The sequence below is a fragment of the Ursus maritimus genome, unplaced genomic scaffold (assembly GCF_017311325.1).
Source record: "Ursus maritimus isolate PB19 unplaced genomic scaffold, ASM1731132v1 scaffold_9, whole genome shotgun sequence".
Taxonomy (NCBI): Eukaryota; Metazoa; Chordata; class Mammalia; order Carnivora; family Ursidae; genus Ursus; species Ursus maritimus.
The window spans coordinates 19,969,337-19,984,384 of record NW_024427107.1 but is presented as its reverse complement, the minus strand read 5'-3'; the positions used below and the strand labels follow the sequence as shown (position 1 = coordinate 19,984,384).

General features: G+C 42.1%; 1 protein-coding gene across 4 annotated transcripts in view; it reads right to left on the bottom strand.

Moving 5' to 3' along the window:
- Window positions 1-15,048, bottom strand: part of SULF1 (sulfatase 1) — a 168,901-nt gene that overhangs the window by 130,838 nt on the left and 23,015 nt on the right. The window contains exons 1-2 of one of the 4 annotated variants that reach the window (XM_040625852.1): window positions 14,169-14,473; window positions 5,780-5,874 (exon numbers count right to left, since the gene is read on the bottom strand). The gene's annotated coding sequence lies outside the window, so the exon portion shown is untranslated. Of the gene's footprint in view, window positions 1-5,779; window positions 5,875-14,168; window positions 14,474-15,048 lie in introns of those variants that run through there. The other 3 variants (XM_008710774.2, XM_008710777.2, XM_040625851.1) reach the window with 3 other exon arrangements.

Genomic DNA, 15,048 nt, shown 5'->3' with positions numbered 1-15,048 from the left:
GAACACCATGTGGGGCTCGATTCCAGGACCCTGGGATCATGACCTGAGCCACAGGCAGATGCTTAACTGACTGAGCCACCGAGGCGTCCTGGCTCCTGTGAATATTATAGAATAGATTTAATCTGCTGGGGCATTCTTACTTGATGTAATACATAAATACATTTCAATGCAGAGAATGCATCAAATCTTTTTCTTTTTGGTAAAACTATAAAAGTAAGTAATTTTTAAATTAATTTTATGGTGAATCCCATTGTAAGAAGCCATGCTTGATTTACCTGCTTTGTTAATAGTGGATTTGCTTAGGGGTGCCTGGGTGGCGCAGTCGTTGGGCATCTGCCTTCAGCTCAGGGCGTGATCCCGGCATTCTGGGATCGAGCCCCACATCAGGCTCCTCTGCTGGAAGCCTGCTTCTTCCTCTCCCACTCCCCCTCCTTGTGTTCCCTCTCTCACTGGCTGTCTCTCTCAGTCAAATAAATAAATAAAATCTTTTTTAAAAAAAATAATGGATTTGCTTAAAGTAACACCGGCATTTTAGATGCTATTGTCAACTGGCTCTGGTTAATGGACTTAGATTTCTTTAAAGCCTGCTAGAAAAGAAACAGAAAAGAAAATTAAACACCATCTTGAGAACTTGAGAGTTTCTGATGATGCCGATCATTTGTTTGGAAATGTTTTGGTTACTTTTTATTTTTAAATAATTATCCTCTCTCAAAGGTCCTGTAGCCTCACCACCTTTTATTTAAAAATAAGGGATAGGCTGGTGATGGGTAGTAAGGAGGGCACGTATTGCATGGTGCACTGGGTGTTATACGCAACTAATTGATCATTGAACTTTACATCAGAAACCAGGGATGTACTGTATGGTGACTAACATAATATAATAAAGAAACTTTAAAATTAAAAAAAAAATAAGGGCAGCAGAAACCACTGAGGTTTGTGTTAGAATCTGCACCCCCAAAAGGATTCCTTCAAAATGTGCCTCTTTGTCCTGTAACAGCCACAATCCACAGCAACTTTCCAACACCTTTGTCATGTAGATACACACCACCACTTCCCCTACACCAGAGATGACCATGCAAGAGTCCCTAGTAATTTGAAGGCAGAATCATAAAGCAAATATGAATTCTATCTGCAATCTCATTTTGCTTTTACAGTTTTGTAAAATCTACAAAAGAGAGAAGGACCTTGTCCCTGAATATACACACGCACTGAAGATCTGTGGTTTACCAAACTGAACATTAAATTTTGTAAATTCTGTACCCTGCAGATGTGAATGTAAAAAGCCTACAGTGTTCCAGTTCTACTATGGTAAATACTCGCTCAGCAAAGATGGCCTAAAAAAAAAAAAAAAGCCTCAGTCAATGACTTATTTGTTTTAAGCCCTATAATGTAATCACAACAGAATCTTAATAACAGGATTTGACCCTCTCACCTAATTATTCCAGGGATGACTTCTTAAAAAATCTAACCTTCATTTGTAATTGTGATGCCCTCTTGTGAAATCGAAGCAGATGAATGAGGTTAAATTAGGACATCATTGAGAGAAGGAGCCTAAATTTGAATACATCTGCCACCAGCGACTCTAGACTCCAGGGATTCAACATCGACACAAATCAAATGCTTCCTATGTAAGCAGAGTTAATCAGTCCTAAAAATGCTCTAACATAGTACAAGGCAGTATTTCTTTTCAGAAAATGCAACTTTATACTGGGAAATATATTCCCCTTAACTTTAAAATGCCATTCAAAATCATCCTATGAGAAAGGGCATCAGTTTAAAACATCTGGCCTGAAACCAAGATGTGGAGTTGCATCTGCTTCTTAAAACTCACTGTTATATAAGAATCCAGACTTTTTCTATTCTAAACTGTGGCTTCGTGATCTTAAAACAAATGTTGTGCATCTCGTGTGGGTCATTTCGGCACTGGATGGGATGATTCTGCCCTTCTTCCCCATCCGAAAGATGTCTTGGGGGATATCTTAATGTGAGCACGGCCCTTAGACCCTTCCTAACAAGCATTGCCACAAAGTAATCTCTTGTAACACTTACGGTTGCAGGCATAGAACAAGACCATTGTGTGTGACCTGATTTCATTTCAGTGACTGTCCCAGTAAAGAATGACATCATCCCATTCTTTTTTCTTGATCTCCACTTGTGACTGTCCCCATCACCCCGCCCCCACCCTCATCATAATTAAACTGCTCCCCTCCCTCCCCCTCCACACTCCTCATCCCCAGGGGAGTAGCTATTTTCCTCTTAACTTCCTGCCTGAATGTATCATTATGGCAAGAGCAAAGGGTTTTCCTCTGGTCGGTTAATATCCCCGGAGTTTGTTTCCTCGCCATATTAGACAAAGCTCTATTCTCTTGGCAGCCAAAGCATACTGAGAGGACCATCTGCTGAGCCAGGTCTCAGTCAGATGAGAAGGGAGAAAAGCCAGAGAAAGGTGGCACAGGCTGGTGGGCGCGATGTTTCTCATCCTATTGAAGTTCGGTGTTTTCTTTCAGCACAGATTCATTGGCTTTGAGGCTGTACTGTCTAAACAGCTCCATTTAGTGATGTGTGTGCACGTGTGCACGCCGGTACGCTTGCGCATACTAACGCTTGCTCTATCACTTAGATTTGTATTGATGACTCACAGGTGAAAGTATTTCGTTTCGGAGGGAGGAAAGGACGACGCAGGAGAAGACATTAGTTTCAAAACCGGCATTGGAAGGCAACTAGATAAAAGGGCTGTGTGAAGAAGCTGTGGGTTAGGTTTTTTTGAGTGTTATCTCTAATAGGGAAAAAGCAAAATCCACTTAATACGCCCCACATCCACGTAATAGAGAGTGATGCCCAAATTCGAACTAATGAACTATGAAGACACTGCAGAAACTATAGATTGTTTCTATACAATAGTGAAAAGAATCAGAATAAAATTGTATATCCTCTGAGTTTCCAATTATATAAAATATCAGGTTGTACCATGTGAAATTGCTGCTTGGGTAGGTCAAAAATAGTCAAATAGTGGTAATTTTCTAGGAGTCCTCACTGCATCTATTCATATACAAAAAACTGAATGGGCTGGAGTTTGGTGCATCTGTGTTTTACCTCAAAGAAATTTCACATTTGAAAGCTACTGTATTGTTTTACAACAAATGCATTTTTAACTGAGAAATGTTAAGGGTGAGAGTGATCACAAGGGAAAGGAGTCGGCTTCTTAGCACCCCCAAATTAAGCCGTTTATATTCCATGGCAAGCTTTAAATGCTCAGTGGATACCCAGACAAAGATAATTTTAGCAGTTTTTAGGGTCTAAATCTGAAGCTGATCCCTAGAAAAGATGTAGTTTACTATTACAGTCCATGGACAATTAAAAAAAAATCTCTTAAATTTAAATTAAGACATTGAGTATCACTTAAATTATTAAGGTCATATAAAAATATAATAAAGTGCCAGGGAGGCCCAGCCAAGACATGCTTATGATAAAATTTTCCATCCTAAATAGGCATCAACAGGGCTAGGAAAGGTCTTAGTTTCCTTACAAACAACATAGCTGCTGTTCTAACTTATCCCATCTGTGTGCCCCAAGCCTCGTCTGACAGTGCAGTTTTTGAGTCCAGAACGTACAATAGTGGCCATTCAGATTTTGGCAGGTGTATTTCAAGCTGAAAACCAGGCTCCACAAAAAATAACAGTCTGTTCCACAGGTGTGAACATTTTTGACAAGAACACTCACAATCCACCCCACGCTGTGAAATTTAATTGTCTTTTTGTTGTCTTATTGTATGTGAATACAATCTATCTTTCCTTGGACCAAGAGAGAATCTTCTGGCAGTCGGACAGTCAGGAGATGCTTAGGCAGCTTCTGAGTTTTGCTTATAACATCCCCTGGTTCTGTTTCTCGTGTTATGTATTTTGGAGGTGATGCCAAGTTCAATGAACTGCAGGTAAGCAGTTCTTAAAGCTGGAAAAATATTAAATGAATGAACTTTATAGCCAGATGACAGGAGCAGAGAGGCAATCAAAAATGCACAAGGCAGCATTTTGAAGCTCTAAGGCTCATTAAAGTGGTCCTTATTTTATAAACCTGAGTGTCTGAGCACACAAAGAAAGGCCTGATTTCTTTCTACAAAATTTGCCAGATGGGAGGACTGTGGATCTATGAATACAGATGTGGTGGTGAAAAGTGACTCAGCTGCCTATCTAATCCAGCTCCAGTGAGGGATGAGGAAGGGCAGAGATTTTGAAACTGGCACTTGGTGGGACTTAGAATCTGAATTTTCCAGTCCAAAGACAGAAAAAGGAGACTAGACACTTCTCTCAGAGGGGGCTTACAGATTTTTAAGAAGTGAGTGTCTTGTGTGTTAAATATCAGCAAGTGATTCTAACTTGATCCAATATTAAACACATTTCTGTTTTCTCATAATAGGAATATGCTGAGAAATGAAGAGGATATAATGCTCAAAGTAAAATTGCCCATTAAATGGAGAATTGACTCAAGAAGATGAAGAATTCTTAAGAAGTCACAGTTCTACTGTTTATTGAACTAATTTCTAAACAGATACCTTGTTTAGTTTCTGTTTTAGAATATTTCCTCTCCTGTTTGGAGCTTTGAAGGAAGGAGACTAAACTTCAACTTGTTTTCTCTTATTTTTGATTTACCTTGTGGATAACCAGCTTCCAATACATTTCTGGTGGTATCCCAGATCATCTGCACACAAAGCAGTGAGAATTACAGGGGAAAAAAAAGGCAATGCTCATCATTTTCTGTCAAGGAACTAACCCCAGACTTCTGTACACTTCCAGATATTTCCCTGCTAACCTTGCCATTTGTAGTGTGGACACAAAATGCTTAATTCCATAAGTATTAGAAAGAGAAGCTGGATAAATCAGTCCTCAAAAGATAAACCTGAAATTCAGGCCAGACCTGTTGAAGATTTCATTTTGTTTTGTTTGTGTGAGGTTCACGAACTTTTTGGTGATTAGAGGACTTTATCCAAGACAACCTGGGCCAACGCAAGGCTTAGAATGCAATGCAAGCGAAGGGTAAAGATTTAGAAGAGCTGCAACTTGAAACCAACAGGAATTCAACAGTTTCCATTGCATTAGTTTGGTTGGGGTAGAAGGGAAGAAATTCCAGTGTTGACATTTGAGAAGACACACATGGGGCTGTAAACTCTCATGAGTCAACACCCCTAAGAATGTTTTTGCAACTAAGGTCATATTGCTTAGGTGGGTCTCTGTAACTCTTCCTGGCCCCGCAATACCCTGGCACTAATATTTACTTGGCCAAGGCAAGACACTGTGAAGGCAAAGCAATGAACAAGATAGGTGACATCTGTAGTTTTCACCTGAGACTGTGGATGAAGTCTGGGTGAAGATGGCCTGCCATTCGCTGTGCCTCTAATTCCCCTGAGCTTCCTGAACAGCGCATCACATGTCAATAAAGTTCTTTACACCCAACGTGGGGCTCAAACCCACAACCCCAAGATCAAGAGTCCCAGGCTCTACTGACTGAGCCAGCTGGGCGCCCCTGATTTTTCAGATGCTCATTGTTCGGACGGTTCTTTTGCCATTCCTGAAGACGAATTTCATGCAACGCCTCTACCGCATTCAAGGCCCCTTTTAGCTCTCTCAGCCAGGAAGGATGAAAATGCTAGGGGAAGGTGCAAGGCTGCCCGGTTTCCTACAACTCCCCATCCACGGAACAGTCCCTCTTCAAGTGACATGGGGTGCTCGGGTTTAATTAGCGCCTTGGTTTAATTAAGCAAGAGAAACATGTTTGATACAAGTACCTTTGAAGATTTTCTGCAATTACTCTGTCTTGGAGAACCCGCATGTCATCTGCCAAAATCGTCTTCTCCAGACGGTGGTGGGTGGCCGTCAGCACCTACAATGGAGGAGAGCAAATGTGCCCTCAGTTGCATTTTATCAGTGGTTTCTCTCATCTGTCAGATGGTGCCCTTTCACACACTTCAAAGGGGAACATCATTAGGCATAATAGTCTCCAAATTTTATCCACACTGCTTTTCTTACAATCATTTGCGAGAGACTTTGAAATACGGTGGGCAATTCAGTGCTTTTGTAGGAGGTTCCATTCGTCTCTCTCTTCATCAAGGGAAAGACTTTCCCTTAGATTCATTTCATATTATTCTTTGACTGGATTTCCTAAAACTAATAAAGACGAGTTTCTTTTTAAAAGTTTACAAAGCCTTCCAAGTTTAAAAGTTGAGCGACATCAAATTTCAGGTTATGAGACCTGTTTGGAAGGAAAATGTGCCGATTCAGAAAATCTCGTCAAGCTGCTGCAAGCTATTATTTGATGAGTAGCAAAGTAAGCACTTACAAGTGGTTAAATTTGTTTCTATTTTGCATTTATGGCCGTTGAAAAATGAAAGTAACTAAAATCAATTTAGCTACTTCGAATAAGAGGAAACACTCAGATTAAGGCAGTATCTGATGATGCAATCTTGCCGCCGTGAATAGCACTTTTTAACATGCACACATTAGAAGGCATATAGTATAGAAGAGGAAATAGAAAATATATAATATGTATATCTTATGAGAAAATATAAGCTATCAGAAATATGAAAGAATAGGAAAGCAATCCACACACTTTAACAACCCCAAATTTCCTTTACCTTTAAAAAGTATTTCTCTTGCCCATGTAAATACTAGAACATTTCATTTGGAGCTTTCTTACCTCTTCACTGGTGAAAACAAGTGTCTGTTGGTATGCACGGAGGGGACTCTCAGAGGTAATGGGCATAGATTATTTCCCTCAGTACAATAGACCTGGAATCTCTTCTGGCCCTGGTGATTCAGGTTAAATGTAGACAGTAGCAAGACCTTTTTACTCTGCTCTGGAAGCTTCATTCTTATAGCAAGATTGCTGCAGCAGGGCCTCCCTCTGGCTGGCCTGTTGTTGCAGGACCCTTCCTCCCACGCCAACCTTATCATGTCCCTTTCCATTCCTGACAGAAGCTCAGCTCCTCCACCCATCTACGCCACCCTCTGTCATCTGGCACGCCCAACCCAGTTGGCCTTTTGACTGCTGCCCTGTGCTTCCCATCCTGGGAGGTTGCTGAGCTCTCGGAAAACTTTTACATTCTCTGTTCCCATGTCTCTGATAATATTACAAATATTACAAATTATTATAAGCATCACACAGATGTCCACTTTTTAAATATGTTCCTGGAGGACATGGAAATGTTTATCTTTATAATTACGCATGACACCTTGCCATCTCCCAAAGTAAATGTTTACGGCTCTAAGTATCTGACTGTGGGCACGTTGGCATAGCCTAATGCCAAAGAACACTCTTTTTGCAATCATTCTGAATATGCTCCTGGGGGTAGCAGACCCTGGAATTGGATGCCTGAACTCCAGGCTACAGCGCTCACTGGCTTTGTGACCTTGAGCGAGCTAATGAATTTCTCTGTGCCTCAGAAGCCTCTGAAAAATGGGGACTGAAGATCATAGGGTTGATGTGAAAATGACATGATAGCGAACCACGTAAAAAATTTAGAAGGATTTGTGACCCATCGTAAGCACACCATAAACACTGGCCATCATCATTACTTGCGTTAACTTTTTTTAAACCTGTAATAAAGATACAACTGCCCTTGCAGTGGTAATGTGCAATCAAAAGGTATTTTCATGGAACGAGATCAGAGTTTTCATAAATTTTATAAACGAGGGCTCTGATTTGTCATCGTTAAGATGATAACGTGTGGGAGAATAACGTAACAACTTAATTGCTTTAGGCTATTAGAGGAAGAACAGAGGCAGCCTGACTACCTAGCTGATAAGTACGTGCCCACGAGAGGCATACGCTTCCAGTGGTGCTGTGTGAAGTTGTATTGGCCAGAATAGAGCCAGGAGATAGGCTGGCTGAGCCATCAGGTTCTCCCCTCCCTAACCTGGACCCGAGCAGAGGTGCCCCCTGGATCCTGTCCTCCTTCACACGCACCTCTTGTAACAATTCATTATAAATAGTACTAACTGTGCAATAGAGATTTTTTATTAAAAAATTTTTTTTACAGTTTCATGAATGAACATGGTTAAAACAAATTTATTCTTTAATTTTAGCAAAACGGCATCATCTGGCAAGGAAAATTATCATTAAAGAGAATATTATTGGTTTATGGTTTTGTTCCTATTTAATCAGCAATTTCTCTTGGATTTTCAATGATAAAATATAATGTTATTATTGAGGATGTATAGGCATATAAATATAATTCAAGTGATTTACACCTATGTTTTTTAGGGTACATATTTCAGTAACATTTTAGTAGATAATAATATATGGAAATACTGGGAGCTCCATGGTTCGTTGGTCCAGTTGGGAAATGCTATAGGGAAGTACCCACCAGCCTGGCTTCCTCAGGGTCCCCCCATTCCTTCTGCCCCCTCCCTTGACCCCTATGAGATTCTCTTTATACTTTCATTTCTGCTGTTCTTTACTTAGAAAGATCCGCCATATTCCCCGCCACCTATTCACATTCTAAGCACCCCTCTGGGATCAGCTGAAATCCTGATGTTTCCTGACAACCTCCATTTTCATTTCTCTCACCAGCACTCCAACACCCAAAGTCCGTGCCACGCAATGTAGCATTTAGTTATACGGTCCCCATTGCTGTCACTGCTGTCTACATGGGTGAAGGCTCATCTCTCGATCGGGTTTTAGGATTGCTAAGCGTGAGGGTTTTCCCCGGGGCTTCGTGTGCATCTCCTACTCTCAGCATAATGGGGCCGCTGGTAAGGATAAATTGTCGGTCCCCACGGCGCCGAACCTGGGCCACACAAACTTGACTGAAGCAGGCAATCACTGGCCTGGCTCTGGGTCATTTTGCCCGTTCTTTTTTTAAGCCAGATTTATGATATTTTCTGTAAGCAACGACTCAGCACAAGACTCAGATGTGTCTTGCGCAAACGTGTGTGGGGAGAGAAAGAGAGAGAGAGCGCGCGCAAGAAAGCAAGCACTCCTATGCATCTCAGTTCCTCTGTACGTAAAAGACACAGATAAGATTGGGAGACATCCAAGATCCCTTTTTGCTCTAAAATTCTATAAAATGTTGGCATCTATGCCTATTAATTTGACATAAACAGCCACAAATAAATGCGGCTGTGCCCCAGAATTTCACCTGCTGATAATATACTGGGAGCTGAGTTTGGTAGTTTAGGAGCTGTACTTCAAAAGTTCGGTTTGGCTTCTCTCTCTCTCTATTAGCGCTCTTGTACTTAGCACTTATGAATCCATGCTACAAAGCAGGGAGGTGATTGAACTTAACTCTCTTGGCTTTCAGTTGTTCAGAAACTGAGCTGCATTTCCTGGCTCCCAAACTTCATAAACTCATCAGCTTTTGCTGCAGAGAAATGCCATTAAAATAACAGTCCTCGGTGGAAAACACTAGCACCATTCATAGTGAAACGCTGCAATAGTAACTGATGTTTTTAAACTGTGAATTGCAGGCGTTTTCCTACACCGTACACACATGTGCATGGAGATAGATGTGTAAGGTAAACGTGTAGTTTTCTTCAGCAGTTGTCCTTTAATTTCTCCTAAAAGTGGCATTTGGTCTTGCTGCAGAAGTGCACTCTGTCTTTGCTTGTTCTGCCTTGGAAAGTAGTCATAGTTCCAAACTGCTTTCCCTAAGGAGTTGCTGGAAGGTCCAAAATGTCCTCGTTAGAAAACTTGCACTGAACCACACAAATCTTGCCATTGTGGACGGTGCTCGCATGTGGGACTATTACTTCATGCACAATGACATGAGACCAGAAAACATGTGAACAGGAAGCCAAACCCAAGAGAGAGTTGGGGAGCGTCCAGCTTTCCGAACAGCACAGAAACGAAGCACAGTTCAGCAATCTTCTGCACTCAGGTGCCTGGGGGCCCGCACAGCTGCACCCTGTCCCGCTCTTCAAACACTGGGCAGGAGAGCACAGTGGCTCAGGCAGCACCCAGCCTGGAGTAAATCATTATGTCAGCAAACCCAAAAAGACTGTGAAGAGTGTAGCCCTGGCTTACGGAGCCAAGCCTTTAAATGGCTTGAGTAACCTACATGCAGAATGGCCAGCACCATATATGGAAGCTCAGTATATTCCTCATGCTTTCTATTGTGCTAATGGGAATTCCCCCAAATATATCCCTCTCCTTCTTTAAATAATAAACTTTCCCATGATGCCAGTCCATCTTATTTTAAAATATATATATATGGTGATTATTTTGTATAACTGATATAGTAACTGTTCCTTTTTGGAACTTTTTTTTTTTTTATGGCGGAAACATTTTGGTAAAAATAGAAACCTTTTTTCATGATTTCAAAAGCCCAAAATAATTTCTGAAGTTTGGGGAATTTTGAAGTGAACCATCAGAAGCCGGGTGGAATTCAGCTTATAACCAAATATTATCTTTCTGATGAGCAAGAAATCTTTTTCTATTTACAAGTGGAAATAGCTTCTTAAATAAAATATGTTGATAGAGTTTGCCTACCAGAAAGAAATATTATGCAACTTTGTGTGACGAGTCATGAAGTCCGGGGCTAAGCCCCTTTCATAATAAATGGTATTTGCTCTGAAGTGTTCAGGTGGGGAAGGCACTCTGAAATGCAGGAAATCCAATCAAGGCTTTGCCATAGAAGTTTAAGCGCTTAGTGCAGAAAGGGTGAAAGGTATAAGAAAACTAAGGTTATCAAGTAATCAGACCTCAAAGATTTCAAAAGTCACAGCTTCCTGTCTGCTATCAGATTGTTTTCTATTCATTCTAACTGTGAAAATTCTTCCAGCGGTCATCTTTTAAAACTTCTCCAATGCTATCCCCCCAATTCCTTTGCAATGACGCACAGTTCAAGCATACGGGAAGAGCTTGCCGGTCACATGGAAGGAGGAGATGGTTGTAGGCTAAGGAGTGGCCAGGTGGGAAATCACCAGCTTTTCCTTAGTTTTAGAAATGACCTCCTTTTCTCTAGTCTCAGAGTGCATCCCCTAATTCATGGGCAGTGAGTGGAAAAGTCTGCTAAGGAAGGGCTGCTTCTTCATGATTAAATATTCTTTGTGAATATGTGTTCTTCCTCAGTAAGTATTCTACTAGCCCACAGATCTTTTTTCCTAGTCTCTCCTAATTGCTGAAGGCTCAGAGGAAGTTCAAATTAGTCTTTTTAAGGGGATGCTTGGCTATTGGCAAGACTGCCCTAGACATGGCCTTCCTGTTGAAAAGTTAATGGAAAAACAATCTGCTCAACAGCAGGGATGCAAGATGAAAGCTCAGAGCCCACTAAGCCCAGATATTGACATTTCTTGGGGGCATCAAGCACAAGAGGGAGAGCTTAAAATCGCCTCCCCCCAGATCTGGCAGTTTTATACTTTTTAAAACACTTTTTTGATTTTTTAACTCAATGTTGCAGTCTACCTTCTTACCGACACTTGAACTCAACATCCCTCCCCCCTCACTAACTCAATTTTCTGTTATAAAATTGTGCCTCCTTCTGTTTTAGGGTATTCCATCGTAGCTACCCAGTTGAGCCCAAAACTAATACAGACCCTTCCTTTTCCTTTCATTCTCCCATTCAGCCCCCAAGTCGAGAATGTCTTACCTTCTAAATATTTCTGGAATCTGTGCCCTACGGTCCACCTACATTGCTCAGGACCTCAGCATTTCTCACTGTACACTTTGAACCGGTCTCCTAGTTTACGGCATTGTCAACCCCCTTGGCTTTTGCCCACCCCCACTCCGTACTGGATACCAGATACTCTATGTAAAACCTTCCTACGACAAAAATCATATCTACTCTCTGCCTTCTTGCTCCATGCAGATTGACTCCCATTGATTAAAGAATGATTCTGACAGTGCAGGTGCTGGTGAGTTAAGGAGCTGGTGTTGCCATGCTTCCATCACTGGGATGGCTTTGCTACAAACATATACATTGTCTATTAAACCCAACAGTGTCTTAATGATGCAGTTGGTTTACATTTCGGCCCACGCTTTTTTTATCGGTATGAATCTATGAAGCAGACTTTTTGAAGATCACGAGCTGGTCCATGCATGAGTTTGAGTTTTACTAGAGTAATAGGTCTAAACACAGCACGAGGCACCAGAATATTCATGATTAGGCACCAACTGAAATCAGCTTCTGACCCCAGGCTTTCTCGCATGTTCTCCTCTCCAGCTCTCCTCTTCTGCAAGGTCCATCCACACCTTTAAGACTCACGCAATCACTGTCATCTTTGTGCAAGTTCCCTTGACTGACACTAGGCAGAAATCATCCCTCTGGCTTCAATTCTGTCACTTAATCTTAAACACACTTCTGTTTTTGCAGGTAGTACGCTGTTAAGAAAATTATCCGTTGTTTTGAACGGTCGTCTCAGATTATAAACTCTTCCAGGGCGGGATATTAATCTTATTCACCTTTGCATCACTAGTGCTTAGTGTAGCATGTAACACATAGTAGATGCTCAATAAATGAACTGAATCAAAGATGAAGATATAGAGTAAATGGAAAAGCCCTAAAACGGACCGAAACGCTGTTATTTTCAGACACCATGCTAGGTAGTTCACATATATTATCTCCTTTCAGTCCTTTCAACAATCCTGTCTTCGGGGTAAGTAGTACTGGTCACATTTTATAAATGTGAAACCTGAGGCTGCAAATCTTAAAGATCTTGCTTCTGGTCATATAACCAGGTAATGGCAAAAGCAAGCCTCAAATCTGGACCCCATCATGGTTTGTATTCTTTCTACTATGACTGAGTATGCCTTTGAAGCTAATGTTGAGATTATGCGGCTGATCTTTGTAATTAAATTAGCTAGCATATAGAATTTAGTGTTGACAGATCACTTTTAAATTCAGGGGTAAAAGCAACTAGAATCCAGTCTCATGTTCAACTTTAATTACGCCTTAGAATTTCTTGGAAGCCACAGAGAATTCTAAGTGGAAATGTCATTTAAAGAGATTCTTTAAAATAGACACAATTTTATAATGTTTCCTATGTTTGCTGAATAAAGAGCTCTATTGCATTCTGAAATTTGATATGAAATCTTTCCACTTGGCCCATTTTGGATATTATAACATGTAAAATTCTGAGCACCAGATAGATACCAGAAAAGTAAGAGTATATGTATGTGTAAATATATATTTAATTATCCTGAACTCTTACATATATTTGTATGTATAAACACACACATTTATACATACCCATTATATGTGGTTTTCACATCTGCTTATCTAAAGATAAAGACAATCAAGCTGAGTGGATCTATGTGGATCTATCAGAGCACTTACAGCATTAAAAGTGAGAGGGCTTGTCAATTTATATTTCTTAGTTTTCTTACCCGAGTAGACAGTAATTTTCTATATCCCATAGAGCCCCAAGTTATCATCATGGTTTTGTAAATGCAAGTTGTACAAATACCCAAAACGGAACTGAAATAAGTTCAGAAATTGTGTCTTTCTTACTGTTATTCTCAGGTTTTAAATTCACTTTTTGCTAAAGACAAGTTCTCAACACAATGAGCATCATCCCTGAGAAAACTACTCTGTTAATTCAGCATTCTTTACGAAAACGCAGTTTAGGGGCAAGAGCTTTGGTTGTTGCCGGGGCTTAAGAAGTTAGTATCCACGTTCCTTTAGTATTTAGAGCCTTCAGCTAGGCAGTGGAAAACTTAATAACAATTCACATGTCCACTAGACTTACAGTGTTTTGTAGAGTATACAAGCCCGTGCAAGTTTCAAGGCCACACCGAAAGATGGGATTTATTTCATAGTGTGGAAAGAAACTTCCAACAATTCTATTTGTCTGAAACTGGGAGACTGCACACAGGGAAACCGAAGATTCAAGTCCTGCCATCCTTTCTGTTGTCTAACAAACCAGGTGAATAACCAGGGTGAAGAGATGTGCGTAGTCCAGTCAGACCTGACCACGATGCGGTCAAAGTGGGCACATTTCAGCACCTGGCCTGGGTGCTCTTTTGTTAAGTGAATTATCTTCCCACACCCCTTTCCCCTCCTATTACTTTTAGGAGGGACCCAACTGGGTGGAGGACTTTGGCCAGAAACACACTTTCCATCACCTAAGCATCCGAGCGAGGGAAATGCTTCTAACGAATAGATAATATGAAGTGGACAAGGGCAGTAAGGAAAGTTTGTTTCCTTCCTTTTTAAAGAAAAAGCAGAGCATCATACTTACGAAAGCCGCCTTCCAAATCTTCTCTAGAGAACCAGCTCTGGGAACTGGGAGCAGGCAGAGGAGCAGAGATAAGGTGGCAGCGGGACTTCCTTCCTCCTCCCCAGGCCGAGAGGCATTGTTCCTTATCTGCCCTGACCTCCGAGGCGCGGGGAGCCAGGGAGGCCTGGCCTCTGACCCGCACCGCCCTCCCCTCTGGCCTCGGCGCGCGGGCTGGGGGTTCGCTGGCCGCCGCTACAGCCGCCCGGCCTTTCGGCGGCCCGCAGATTCATTAGGGACTGTCTGCGAAGTGCTTGCAAGATGAAGAGGGTTATATAAGCCCGCGTACTATTATCATCGCACACCCCCATAGAACCAAGGCTGCCAGACAAACAAAAGGCAGTTCCAAGAAGAGGAGGAGCAGAGGCTGAAGTTCCACTGGGGGTGAATTTCGGGACACTGCTGAACTGACTGGAAAGAAAAAAAAAAACAAGGCAGGCAACCCAAGACGTGTATGCAAACGTCGGCAAACAAACAGGGAGCCGCAGCGGGCCGGCCGGCCCCGGGGGCAGGCTCCGCGGAGGGCGGGCGCGCCGGGCTCCCCTCCCCGAGGCCGGCACGGTTGCCGCCTGTGGCGGGACGGAGTGCCTCAGGAAGATGTGGTATTTGGAAAGGCAGGCGTTCCAGAGACCAAGTGCTTAGTAAACCCTGATGTTTCTGAGACTCAGACCAGGTGCTTCTGGGCGTCTCTTTCTTCCCGGGCTCTCGTCGGGCCAGCGATGGTTTGCAGGGAGTTCCCCGAGCCGGGGCTCAACCCTCTATTTGCGTCCTGGAGCTGGGGGTCTCCAGGGGTCTCACGCCTTCCTCTGTGAGAGCGATGGACGCGGCCAGAGGGTTCTCCACC